We start from the raw sequence: 13,225 nt of genomic DNA on the forward strand, positions 1-13,225 counted from the left end.
CATAAATGGTTAGTGACTTTGTCCTTTTTTTCTCTAAATGTCACAAATCAAATCTTTAATGATCTACCTTGGAAATCAGTCAATTGACTTCTCATTAATTATATTTCCCCATTTTCTTCTACTTGAGCATTTTTTTCTTTAGCTTTAATTGTTAGCTCATTACTTAAACACCACTATATGTTTGTGTGCAATAAGTATGAATACACATACATAAATGGATGTCAGTGAGAAAACACCATTAAAGTTACTGAAATATCTTTTATTTAAACTTCAAATAAACAAACTGTTTACCTAACAAAAGTTGGTCAAGTTTGCTTCAAGGATAGTTGTGAACATTAATCAATGAAACTATGTTTGCATTTTTCATGTCTTGCATTTTTTTCATCAGGAAGTAAATCCTGAGTAACAATTTCACATGAAAATACAGGAATATTTGAAATGTGAAAATATAACAGCTGTTGCAAATGACAATGAATACTGCCAGTAAATGAACTATGAAAACTTGAAGCCAAAACTAATCTGCTCAAGGATTCAGAAAATTGTTCCTTAAGCACAATATGAATTCACATCATGAATATTACAATATACTAAGTACCTTTTATTAATACCTCCTAAGTAAAAAATAAAAACAGAGGGTGAAATAATTTGATTGACTAAAAATAAGGAAGGAGAAATAAATACTTTTGAGTTGAACAGATCAATGAGACTCGTAATTAACTATCAACTCTGTTAGTATCTCTGTGCCCTTGGGCAAACACATTTAAGCCCCTGGACCTCAGTCAGGAGCTTTTTTGTAAATTGAGGTAGTTGGCTTAGATGGCCTTAGAAGTACCTTCCAGCTCCAGATCTAAGGAAGATATTATGACTCTACAAAATAATCTCAAGGCATGAATGTAGACCTTCAAAAATGTGCTGCCAGAATTGGCATAGTGTAAAAGGCAGAGAAATTAGAGGATTAGAAAGTGCTTTATTTATATTATCTCCTTTGAGTTTCACAATAACTAAAAGAGACAGGTGCTCTCCGTGTTTTAAAGATGAGGAAACTGAAACTGGCAAGGTTAAATTACTTGTCCAGAATCAAATAGCTAACAAGTGTTTGAAGTAGGATTTGAATTCAGGTTTTCCTGACTGAAAATCCACTAAACTGCAAGTTGCTATTTGCATGAAGCCTTTGAACCTTTGAAAACACATACCAGAACCAGATTAAAATGCAATTAAGAAACACTAAACTAAATGCAGAATTTTGACAATAAATAAAATACAATAAATCATAGATCACATTACATTTTAAAATTAATGAAATATATTATCCATACCACTGCCCTATATCACCTAGTTGTCTATTGGGTTTAAGAAAAATAAAATCATTGTGTGATTAATGAGAAAGACTGGTATTGGTACAGATAAACTATGCTTTATCACTAGATATTTGTAGGTAAATAAGTATAGATAGAAAACATTGAATTATTGTTTTAATATAAATTTAAATTTTTCATACATTTTCTTTAAAACAAAAACAAACATTTTTATATGCAAAAGAGAACAGAAAAAGATTTAATATGAAACTATGAACCTCTATACAACCTTAAATATATGTATTATATGCAGTTTTATATATGACATAGGATTTAAATATTTATTATCCTTATGAATGACTTTATATATAATATATTTTATATAATATGTGTATAGTTTTAAATATATGGATACACCTACATATATGTTTACATATTTTTTGTTTTAATTTGTATAATTTAAATTAGTAGTACCAGAGTTGTCTTGCTTATGTATATAACTCTGTGTATTTTCAAAATGTGCCTTTGGTGTATTTTTTCCCCTTTTCTTTAGACACCTTTTATAGCATCTTTTACTGGTGGATATTGAAGTCATATAGTGATTTTATTTTCCCAAAATCTTGACATATAATTTCCATTAAAATTGTTATAACCCTAGATTCTTTCCCAGTACAGTATAAGCTGGAATGAACTCCCATTTATATAGAAATGAGATATATTGGTTTTACCTGGATTCCAGTTTTCATCTCTCTCTCTCTCTCATCACACACACACACACACACACACACACACACACACACACACACACACACACACACACACACACAGAGCTACAAACTGGATCACTATTAGCAAATCTATTATCTTCTCAGTGACTAGGAAACTCTCTAAGCCTTTAAATTATAAATTTCTTGAAGATTTATATTACTGAAAGGCATTCCCTCCACCAGTGAAATCTCCAGTCTGGAATTCTCCTTGAAAAAAAAATCACCAACATTGCACAAACTTGTTTCAGAATTTACAATCTAAGTAGAAGGGGGGGGGAAAGCAAAGAAGGGGCAAAAAGACTGAATCTTTAGATACTCCCCCCCCCCCCCAATTTAGTAGCAAAGTAAGGATGGATTTGGTAAAGGAAACAAACTGATATTTAAAATGGGAAAAAACCCTATTCCTCTTATATTTTTCAGTGAATGAACCCAAATGAGGAAACATTGTCAAACAATATATGTGAAACGCCTTTCACAGATGCAGATTGGAACTTTACTCTTAATTCATTATTTGAGATAACTAGGACATGGAGAATAAACGACTTCCTTATGGAAGGAACAAAGGAACAAAACAAGCATTTATTAAATGCCTACTAAAAACCAAACACTGGACTAAGTTCTTTACAAATGTTATATCATTTAATCATCATAACTCTTGGAGGTCTCATGATTTTGATATTGTGGTAACTTTCACTACCACAGTTAGTATTACTTTTAATAGGAATAATGCTATTATTACCTTCACTGGTCACTCTATAGTCCAGAGATACAATTGGAATGAAAGTTTGACTAGCATTCTATACCATATTTTTGGCTGCCTCTGAAGAGCAGAAGGGCATATAGGCTAAAAATTCAGATTTTCTTATTCTTTTTATTCTTAGTTCCATAATATGCAGGAAATAATAGATTTTGGCTTTTTTATTTCCTTCTTTTTCCCAGTTTTCTTTGAGGTTTATTTGCAAATATTTTTATGTCCCTTCTCTCATTATCTTTTAATCTACATGAAGCATTTTGAGAGTATAATTTTTTATTAAAAATACTATACTGAATTTATTGTTAATTTTGTAGGGTACTTGGATATAGTTCTACAGAATTTTGTTGCAGAAATTCCCAAAAATATCTTTTTAAGGAAGGGAAAAATATATTTACATGCACAATCTCCAATATCACAATAGTTGGGTGTATTTTTTGTTTGTTTTTGTTTGTTTATTTGTTTTTTTAACTTAGGAAGTATCAGCAAGATTTATTTTGTATCAAAGTTGTACTTAGATATTTTTATGTCCCAGAACAGTCTCCTTATTGTGACTAAAGTCCAAGTTTGACCCATTTTGATTTGCATCCACTGCTGGACTCACCTATGGCCTTCAAACTTAAAAAAAAAACGAAAGCTGAATTTCTGCAAAAAGTCCCTCTTTTTTTTTCCCTGAAGAATTTCAACACATTTACTGAGTAGGTTCAACTTCAAAGTATCATTTTTAACATGCACTTTAATAACTATATAATTGTGTCTGAATAGTAGATGCATTTAATTCAAATATGCAAGCACTCAAAATATTTTTCATAGATACATGTATAAATGGCATGCACATGTTTATATGCACAAACAGAATATATATGTGTGTGTGTGTGTGTGTGTGTGTGTGTGTGTGTGTGTGTGAATGCTACATCCTAGTCACTTTTTAGTTTCACTACCATTGGGAAAGGGTCTTTTCTAGCATCAAACTTGAGCCTCTAACAGTGAGAAATATCTAACAGTGAGAAGCAATTGAAGGTCTGGATAATCAGAGCAAAAGTAACTTTATTGAAGTGAAAGTCTGCTTTACCCTGAAAGAAGAGCTGCTTACAAAATCAACATGATAAATCCAGGGGATTTCATTCAGTTTGCAGTGAAAAATAATACATTAAAAATGTGATTTACCCTTCCTCGAATGTTTCTACAGATAGGGAGAAGTTAACAAGAAATTCAGATTTTTAAAATAAATCAATGATTTAATCTAGTGTTTTTTAATTGGACTTTATATGAACATTTTGCCAAGTAGTATTAGGTTAGAATTTTTAGGTCCATATTTTGCAGTTTTTATGCTCTTTAATTGCTTATAATATTCTAAAATGGATTAGTGAAAGTAATAAAATAATCAAGTTATTTTCTATATCTTAAAGAGTGGATATATCTTGCAATATAAAATCAAAATATTTTTATGCCTTACATTATGCTGCCAGTGATTGTTCTGAGGAGAAGTCACACCCTGAAAAGCCAAAACCAAATCAAACCATACCAAAGCAAAGCTTTGTAGTTAAAAATACTCCTCTGGCAAGTTCAGTTGAAGATGTCATTGGCAAGAAATTTACCAATTAACTTTACATCCTGTATAAAACAATTCTACCAGATGGATGAGCAATATAGTAAGTTGTTAACTTTACACCAGGTTTCTGATTGGGTGAGAAAGCATAATATTTTACATACCAATGCATAGTGACTTAGCCACCTTTATCCCTGTTAAATGAGTTTAATACCTCCCAAAGTAGGGAATAATAGAATTTTTTTTCTAGTAATGTTGGACTTCATCTTTTCTTCACCAGCTGCATCAATATGGTATCTTGCCAATGTAATTTGAAAGAAACAATGAACTTAACTTTCCTCTACATGTCAAGAAGAGCAAATTTGTAGTTTGTGAAGGATTTCTTCTGCATCATTTCTATGCTATTGTCTCTTCCTTAAGATCATAATGTCCTCAAGAAAAAAGGATCATATCTGACAATTTTTAAGTCATTCAATTTAGTTAGCACAGACCTAAGGATATAATAAGTATGGAGCACTTAATTGATTTTCCTAATTTTACAGGTAGGAATGGATGGAGCTGAGTATTTGGAACTTAGCCATTGAGTTTATTTTTTAAAGTTTACATTCTAAAAAAATTTTCATTGTGTGACATTTTTGATAGCAAGTGTCAATATGGTATAATCAATGGATAAAGAAACATTTTTTCGAACACTTCTTGTGTGACAAACACTAGCACTTCGGTACAAAAGAAAGCAAAACCAAACTAAATCAAATCAAAATAAAACTTCCTTACTTTCAAGGAGCTTACAATCTAATAGAGAACCTTATAGGTTTGGCTTGGGTCAAAAAAATGGTTTAAATATTGTCTCTTACACATTTTGCTTATGTTCTTTCAGTTCTTTGGCAATTCTATCAATTTACATGCCAGTTTCCTCATTAAGGAACTCCTTGCACAAATGAAATCCTAGGTCCAGCCCACATCTTAATCTTCCTTAACAATTTAAATACTCCCAAGGCAGCTTCTTTTTCAGCAACTTTACAGACTGAAAACACAAGGACTTTATTTTTTCCTATGGTTCTTTGGAGTAGAGCATATGAAAAGTTGGAGGAAAGAAGAATACCTCCTCTCTGTGTCCTGGGCCATTGCCAACATTTTGGAAGATATAGAAAGAATATCATTTGTCCTTCCAAGAAAGACTCTTCACTCTCTTACCTTTCAAAGATATTTATTATTATAGCTATTAATTTATTATTTTAAAACTATTCCTACTTCCTATAGAAAAATCTAGATGGGATTGGGCATGGTGGTAGCTACCTCTTTTAATGCTGCTGAAGATGCTGAAATTGAGAGATTATCTGAGTTCAAGAGTTCAGCCCTTCAGTGGGACTGAAATTCAGCGGAGTCTGGCATAAGTCTGGCAAAAATAATGATCATCTGGGAGTGGAGGATGAGCACAGTGACTGAGAAGAGCAAACTGGCCTGCTCCCATTTTAGTGAACTTGGTAGGGTGCGATAGTATAAGGCTCTCAGAATATGACTCATGTGAAATATAGAACGGATGCTCAATACTTATTAGCTGAGTAGACTCAACGGTTTATAGATTTAGAGCTGCCAATTGTCTTAGAGATCACTGAGTAGAATGTCCTCATAGAGAAGGAAACTGTGACACAAGCACTAAGTGGAAGATCTGGGATCTTAATAAGTTTTCTCTACCACTTTCTATAGCACCATATGTATATAAATGAATGTTCTCTAGTTCTCCATGTTCTCTAGTATGCACAGGAAAATAATTCCTCCCAGTGTCAGAGAGGAAGCACCTTGAGAAACTTGTCATACAGGTCTTAGAGGAAGCATGATCTGATGTGTACCTAGGGTGGATGAAGGAAGAGCCAGGCACAAGATAGAGATCTTATTGCAACTTTGACTCACTGGACGAATGGAAATCACCACAGGGAAGCTTTAAAACATCTAAGCTCCACTAGACACTCTGGGAATACGTAAGGGAGTAGAGCCAGACAGCTTAATCAAATAGACAGCTTCGACTGAATAGATTCATTGGATGCTTTACCCCAATGCTGGAACTTTGCCTAAGTTCTAGGGCAGTACAACAAGCGCAGGTGTAGATCAGATACCCTGAGTGACACAAATCTTACTCATACTCTGGGCACCTTCACTAAAGGTGATGGTTGACCCAGTAATCACAGAGTCACAAATAGGAAAGAAATGCCAAAATGCCCCAGGCCAGCATAGTTACACTGTTCTAATGGAATCTACCTAATTCCTACCTTTTAACTTTCTTCCCATGTCATCTTTCAACACCAATTTTCACAAGTCAGAAGTTCTAGGGTTGCATCCTCTGCAGTTCATAAAAGGAACTGTACAAGAAGAAATTCTGGACCACTGATCCTGGTCAAACAGCTGTACCTTCTCCCTTCCCATATCAACATTTCAACTATCTTACCTTCATACGGTAAAAGCAGCAAGCATTCATATATCACAGTTTATTCATACAAGAGCCTTAACAAATGACAAAAGGAATTGGTTCAGAGAAATATGGGAAGAGTTATATCAACTAAGGCACAACAAACTGAGTAGATCCAGGAGGACAATTTATATTAACAAAATTGTGGAGAAAAACAACTTTGAAAAACTTAAGAACTATGATCAGTACAAAAACTAACATCAGAGGACTCATGATGAACTATATTACCTAAACCTCAGGATAAACTGCATTAATTATCTTTTCCATAATTTTTTAAATTTATGGAATAAAAGAAGCATTTCCATAACATAGAACATAAAATATGATTGAACATGGAACTACAAATCTGCTATGCATTTACTCTTCCTTTCAAATATACAGCAAAATTACCATTTAAGTTTCTTTTTTCTTCCTCTCTACCCTAGAGATTACTACCGTTAGACACATTTATATATAGACATAGACATAGATATAGATATAGATATAGATATAGATATAGGTGACATAGACATAGACTTAGGCATAGACATAAGCATAGATATAGATATAGATATAGTTAGATATAGATTTTTATTGATCAGTTTCTGCTCTGAATATGCCATGTCAAAAAGGAATGGATATGGTTTATAGATTGAGAGAAATACTTTTGAAAATGGACCATGTAGCAATTTATTTTACTCAACACTGCAGAATTGTTACAAAGGTATTGTCTTTTTTTTAACGAACAAGAGAAAATGTCTGTTAATTGAGAAATAAAATGGAATTTGAAAAATTTTAGAAAAAAATGGGTATATCCAGTACCTCAATTCCAAAAATACAATCAAATTCTTTTAACTACTATTGAATTTTAGAGAAAAAAACTTCAAATATTTTCCTAAGAGGAAGAAAGAATATTTAATGAAAAATGGTTAGTAGAATATATCACTGGAACTGTTCATAAACAAGAGGGGAGTTCATACCCTCATGCTTTTCACAAGAAAGTCTCCCTTTTTGTTTCTAAACTCTTTTGTTTGTCAAACAAAACATAGCAAAGTGAATCCTCGATAGCAATTATTAACTAAGAGAAATAAGATTTGTAGAAAGAAATAAAAATGCAAGAGGATATGATACAAAGCATTTCAAAGGAATCAATGAATGATAATTTCAAATGAATCAGTGAATGATAATGAATAAAATGAATGAACAAAAATAGTTTTGGACACAGCAAAGCATTATGCTAAGTAAATCATCATATGTGAACTGCTATAATGGGCCAGCCCTATGATCTATGCAATTTTGTATCCTATATAGTAGAGAGGTAACAAGTATTGACAAAAATGTTGTTTGTCACATATATAGTACTTAAAGGTTTCCTTTTGCAACTGGATTGGTGCAGTATATAGAAGGCTTGGCTTGGAACCAGGAAGACTCAACTTCCTCAGTTCATATCTGACCTCAAACATTTGCTAAGCTTGGGACCCTGGGTGAGTCACTTCTCTGTTTGCCTCAGTTTGGCTATCTGTAAAGATGAGGTGGAAAAGAAAATGATAAACTATTCCAGTATCTTTGCCAAGAAAATCAGAGAAATGGGGTCTTGAAGAGTTGGGAATTTTAACATACATTCACAGCAACTTTTGAGAAAGATATATTACTGCCCTTCTTTACAGATGAAGATTTGTTGACCTGCTAAAACTATCAAGGTTAGTGAGGTTCAAGGCTGAATTTGAACCCAATTTTCTAGCATAAAGTGCAATACTCTAGCCACAAAAGTTTATTTAATGGATTTATATAAGGCCATGGCTTCCTTAAATCCATCCTGATAAGACTCAAGGATATTCTTTGTGTCTTAAAAGACTACACATAGAAAACACCCCATAAGTTTTATTTATCCTTCTTATAGTTCTGTCATCTGTGAATTTATTTAAACTTTTAAAAATTGGTTAGGGAGAAGGTTGACAGTGCTATGTGGCTTAACTTTTTTTTTTAAAACACACTTATCTTATTGTATATCTCTGCACCCCTACATTGATCCAATGGATGACTGCATGTGTACACATGAAGCCACATACTTTCAAAAGGACATTTCCCCCAGTTATCACCTATGGCCTTGAAGACTATTGCCCAACTTTCATAGCCTTAAGCATAAACAAACCTCTAATTCTCAGTTTACTGATTTACTGCTCAATAGATAAGTATAATCCTAGGATGATGGCCTGCCTCCTCTTTCTTGGTCCCTTTGCCAGCCAATGGAATGATAAATTTTGGCATTGTGCATCTTGTGCAATGAAAATCATTTATATATGGTAAAATGGGTAATCTCAGACCAAGGAAATTGATACCTGTAATAAAAGTATGGTATATCCGAAACCAGTAGATTTTCCTCCATATATTTCTTGACTAATGACCTTTCTTACCATGCAAAGATTATAATTGCTTCTTTCCTTTGTGAAATAAACTTACATGGGAACTCCTTTTTTCAAGGAAATTTCTCCAGGAAAAACAAATCAATACCAGCCTTCCAGTTCCTATATTTATAGTAAGTATATTTTTTACATATCTCATTCACAAAAGCATCCTTTTTTGCCAATAAATATTGATGGGCACAGTAATGTATGCTCATTGCTCAACTTCTTCAACTGAGAAAGCTAAAGGTGTTTTTAAAAGTCCCTGCCAGGACTGCCTTAATATATAACAAAGTCCAGAAGGCAAAGCATTCACACAGAGATCATATATATGTTTTGCTTTCATTTTGTTAAGTGATCTAGAAATATGATTGAAAAATATATGCACCAGTGGCTACCTCAAGTGTCTCTATTGAAGCTTATGTGGTTGAGTTGGAAGAAATGCTTGTGGGGAAAACTAAGCTCTCAACATCATAGAAGTAAAAACGATCATATAATTGTAACCCAAAGCAAGACTGCAAAATCAAAATTATATATTTAACTCTTAAGCTTCTTGGGGAGCTGGAATCTTGTGTTTTCATAAAATTTCATTCAATATCTTTTTGTTAGCTTTGTCCTTTATCTTTATATCCTCAGTAAAGCACACTGTATATTTAATACATTCTAATTGATTGCATGATTGATTCAACACAAAAAACATAAATCGTGTGGATAGAGAATTTCCTTCAGAGTCATGAAAACCTAACTTCAATACTAGTTTCTAATTTTCATTGAGTGTGTTACCTGGACCAGTCCATTTGCCCTTTTCATGTTTTCTGCTCCATCTAAAACAATATATAAGTTGCAGAACAAGAAAATGATATGCATTCATGGAGGGTGCTATGAGAAATTTCCAACATAGATGAAAATAGAGTTTTCTACCAAAGCAGAAGAGTAGGGTTCAGTACTAGACCCTAGAGGTTAGAAATGGAAAAAAGGAAGATCTCTACCCATCAGATTATATTATATTTTGAGGAAAAGGTGAGGGTGCACTGTCAGTGGGGCAACATGCATACAGATAAGTTAATTAAAACAAATATAAATATATGCAAAATTATCTACAATATAGGGAGAGGGAATCAGAGTTTAAGGGAATAAAGAAAAGCTTCTTATAAATGTCTATTGAAGGAACCTGAAAATTCTAAGAGGCAGAAAAAGCAAAGGAAACATTTCAAGAATATGCAAAGGCAGGGAGGTGAAAGATGGAATATCACATAATAAGGTTAATTTAGATGGAATTTATAGAATGTACCATACCTTTAGATTTTACATATATGATTTTATTCATATTTAAGTTAGGGTTGTCTGATGACATCTTTTCTATCTAGTTTGAACAATTGATAAATATTATTCTTCATTTATCCTTTGATTATATTTCTTTTAGATATGAATTTCTAGATATTTTCTTCTAGGATGAGATTCCCTATATTCTACTGTCACATTTGCTTTTTATTGGGGAATGCAGGGTAGCTGTGTTCAAAATTAATTTCATAACTGTAAAGAACTCTTCACTTGAAAACTCCTTTAAGTGTAGATCAACAATTGCTTTAAATCTCATAGTTTTAAAGTTTCCTGGGTCACTTCTTAGCATCATATAGTCAATATGGATCAGAGGTGGGAAATGAGTTCAAGTATCCTTGGCACTAACACACTCTTCAATATGTCATATTACCTCTCTTTCACCAATATTTTTGGTTAATGTATCCAGGGGAAGAGATTAAGGCAATTTTATTATAAATGCTTCCTGAAGCCATAGAAAGCCAGGAAGACCTGGATTCAAATCTGTCATCTCAAAATCCTAGGGAAAGTCACTTAACCACTGTACTATAAACAACTTCCCCAGATTAGATTATGAATTACAGAGAAGTAACCCACTGGGGATCAGTAGAGAATGTTTTCTCATCTGGGAAAACGCTTTACCAAGAAAATCACAGGCCCAGTGACTATCTCTATTTCTACCATAAAGAAGGTAAACCATGTCTGGAGAAGTCGGTGTTGCAAAGAATGGTAACTATGGTACAATCTCTTGCCTTAATCATTGGTTCCCAGTCTGTAACAGTGCCAAACTGTAAAGAAACCTACATGGATTCCAAATGTGCAATAAATTCACACACATTTACTATACATACATACATACACACATAAATTTATATTGCTATCTCTCTATATATACATTTATAGGTTTTTTTTTCTTTCCTGGCTGTACTCATCACTTCTTTCTCTTCCTGTCTGACAATATGTTGCCATGCTATAAAAGCCCCAATGCCTATTTTCAACGATTAGCTGTACATCAGTATTACCACCACAAATCCACAAGTTTCACATCAAGCATTAAATGGGATGAATATTGATCTGCTAAAGAGGATTTATTTATTTCTAGCTCTATCCAAAGATCAACCGCTAGCAGCTTTTGGAGGATCTGCTGAGCTCTCACAGCACAAAGCTCCTGCATACATGACACTGGACTTGACATTTCAGTTCTGGAAGAAAACCAAACAGTAAATTCAGTGCAATAATCCTAGATAAATGAGATGATCACTGGAAAAGCTGAGATAGTTAAGTGGTCTATCAGAGAAGTCCAACGGATGGTATCGAACAGTTGCTACATAGAATCCTTGCTCTTGTCAATATGGTCCAAAGCTCCATCATATCAGATGCCAATGTAATTACATTGAAAACACTCCTGCTTCTTCCTTAATTTCAGAATCTTGATGTGTCTGTATCTTCTGATTTTAAAAGATATAAAATGTCTGAATTTGGAAACTGAATAATCTGCATCAGCAATTTGATTATAATCAAGATAATTATTTAAGAAATACATTAAGGTACATATTACATAAGGGTAGCAAGGTGGTGTAGTGGATAGAACACTGGACTTTAAGTCAAACATATTCATAAGTTCAAATATAAAGTCTCAAATGTTTAATAGCTGTGTGACCCTGGGCAAGTCACAATCTATTTGTCTCAGTTCCTTCCCTTTAAGATGAATAGGAGAAGTAAATGGCATACCATTCTAGTATCTTTGCCAAGAAAAGTTCAAATTGTTTTCCAAAGAATCATACACAACTGAAATGACTCAACAATAATATTATAAATCACATGTACTCTAACACAGTATTTTTACTAATCATTCACTTAAGATTTCCAGGTAGTCCAGGTGGTGATGCTCTGCTGGCATTGAAGATAGAATGATCTGAATTTAAATCTTGTCCCATATGATTATTAGATTTATGTCCCTGAACAAGTAATTTAACTTCTGTTTGCCTCAGTTTGTGGTAATAATAACATGTCTAATAGCACAGAATTGTAGTGAGGATCAAGTGAGATAATATGCAATTGCAAATCTTAAAGTGTTATATAATTATTAGCCATTATTATTGCAAGATGAAGCATATCTTCATATTATCTTAGACTTCTAGAATTTCAGAAGAAATAGAAATTTAGTTTTAAATTTGGAAGAGGTCACTGAGATCATTTAGTCATGTCCCTCACTTCATGTATGAGGAAACCAAGGCTTAGGAAGATAAAACAACTTTCTCGAGGTTATATATAGGGAGTAAATGACAGACTTAGGCTTTTGATTCCAACTCTGGGGTGCATTCCATTGCAACACATTAACACTGATGTGAATTTTATGGGACCCATACTTTCCCAGAGAAATTTTTATTGTGCAAAGGTATTCAACTGAAGTAATCCTTTTTACTCATGAGAGATAGCAATAAGGACAGATATCCTTTGCCTTTGGAATCATCACTTAAGATATGGCTTACTGTATGTGATGGAACACTATTGTTCTATTAGAAACCAGGAGGGATGGGAATTTAGGGAAGCCTGGAAGGATTTATGTGGGGTTGATGATCAACCTTAATGGACTTGCTCTTTCCATCAGTGCAACAATCAGGCACAATTCTGGGTTATTTGCGATGGAGAATACCATCTTTATCCAGAGAAAGAATTGGGGAGTTTGAACAAAGACCAA

Source organism: Macrotis lagotis, chromosome 3, assembly GCF_037893015.1.
Source record: "Macrotis lagotis isolate mMagLag1 chromosome 3, bilby.v1.9.chrom.fasta, whole genome shotgun sequence".
NCBI classification, from domain to species: domain Eukaryota; kingdom Metazoa; phylum Chordata; class Mammalia; order Peramelemorphia; family Peramelidae; genus Macrotis; species Macrotis lagotis.